This window comes from Castor canadensis, chromosome X (genome assembly GCF_047511655.1).
Source record: "Castor canadensis chromosome X, mCasCan1.hap1v2, whole genome shotgun sequence".
Lineage (NCBI taxonomy): Eukaryota > Metazoa > Chordata > Mammalia > Rodentia > Castoridae > Castor > Castor canadensis.
Window position 1 is genome coordinate 108,740,656 of NC_133405.1, and position 1,983 is coordinate 108,742,638.

At 49.1% G+C, this 1,983-nt stretch overlaps 1 pseudogene; it reads left to right on the top strand.

The window, feature by feature from the left end:
* The first annotated feature begins 660 nt into the window (after positions 1–660).
* LOC141410446 (ferritin heavy chain pseudogene) lies at positions 661–1,313 on the top strand (annotated as a pseudogene).
* Positions 1,314–1,983: the final 670 nt, after the last annotated feature.

Consider the following 1,983-nt stretch of genomic DNA (forward strand, 5'->3'; position numbering starts at 1 on the left):
AATATCCTCTAAAAATATTATATGATTTGGAAGACCAGCCCAGAGTTGTCTGGGTTGCTGATGGCACTCAGCACTCTTGCCCCTGCCCCTGCCCCTGACCCCTGATCCCCAACCCAACGCCTTCCTTCAAAAGTGTCATTAGCATACACATAGAAGTCTTAAAGTGAGCTGCCATTCAAATTAAGGTTTGTAATATTAAATATAACTAATGACATCACAAAAGCCATACATTTAATGAAATAATCACATTTGGGCAATATTCAAAAAAGTTACTTAAAGAAATCAACCAGGCGACTTACTCAACAACTTTGAACTTTATTCATGAATAACTTAAAAATATTTTGCAGATCAGATGGCAAGAGTAGAGTCACCAGGGTTGCTCAGGGAACTCAGTGCCCAAGCCTGAGCCCTGACCCCTAACCCTCACTAAATAGAAAATTCCCAGAGGCCACCATTGTCCACTTCCAATGACACCTCAGAATCACCTCAGGCTTACCTAACACTCCTCTAGGCTCAGAGCCCATCTTCCCTGGCCACGATCTCCCCCACAATGGAGTTGCCAAGAGGGTACCACCTCCACCAGCTCCAGCACTGCAGCTCCACAACCCACCCTCCCGCTCATCCTTCCCCTACTTGCTCACTGAGCCCATGCTGCCTGTCATGGCCACCGTGCCACAGCAGGTGCGACAGAATTACTACTGCAAAGCCTCTTTCAACACCCAGATCCAGCTGCAGCTGTACGCCTCCTACATCTACCTGTCCATGGCCTTCTACTGCGACCATGACGATGTGGCCCTGGAGAACCTTGCACGCTTCTTCCTGTGCCAGTCTCACGAGTGGATGGAGCACTCTGAGAAGCTCCTGTCTGTGCAGAGCCAGCATGGCGGCCACATCTCCCTGCGTGACATCGCCAAGCCAGACTTGGCTTGGCTCAGGGGCCTCCAGGCCATGGAGTGCGCCTTCCACCTGGAGATGACCGTCACCGAGAGCATTCTGGAGCTGCATCAGCTGGCCACCGACAAGGCGACCTACACTTGTGCCACTTCCTACTATCTGCGCCAGCAGGTGGAGACCCTGGGGGAGCTCACTGGCTGCGCCAGCAGGTGGAGACCCTGGGGGAGCTCACTGGCTACCTGACCGACCTGCACAAGATGGGGGCCCCAGAAGTTGGCTTGACTGGGTACCTCTGTGACCGGCTCACCCTTGGCGACAGAGACAAGGACTAAGCTGGGACTGCCCCCATGGCCATGGGGTCTTCCCTGGAGCCACCAGATAGGACATGCATCAATTGCCTTTCTAGCATGTTCACTTGTTTTTCCTTCCTGTTTGACTATTGTTTCTATTAAAGTTATTTGGTTCTGAGTAAAATCAAAGTGTCCACTTGACTCCTGTGTGAAAAACTCTCACCTTTAAAGATTGAGGTCAGATCCCCAGGTACAAATGGGTATCCAGGAGACTTCCTCACACCCATGCCCCATTCTCTTGCAGCTTGAGGTCTCCAAGGGAGAGAGAAGGAATGCAACCAATGGGCTCCTGGAAAACATCAAATTTGCCCTCCCCTCATATACAATACGGGAATGGGGTATGAGGTATGGGGGATGTGATGGGGTAAATGCTCTGGTCTCCTCTGTCTGCCTACATGGTGAAAGTATAAAACGATTGTGCCTCTGGGGCAAAAGAGAAGGAAATGAGATTGGCAGAGCTTAAAAGAAAGAGATCTTCAGCTTTACCTGAAAACTTTTAGCTTACTAAGATATGCAAACATTAACATTTGTTGATTCTGAGTGGTAAGATGAGAACCCTGGAACATGGCATTGCCAAGTACCTCTTTGACCAGCTCACCCTAGGCCACAGTAATAACAGGAAATCAAACTTAGCCTGGATCCCCACAGACTTCAGAGTGAATTCCTGTGGTCACCAGTGCTGGGTATACATGTTACATATAAATATATTACCTATTCAAAAAATTATTTGCACTTTTAG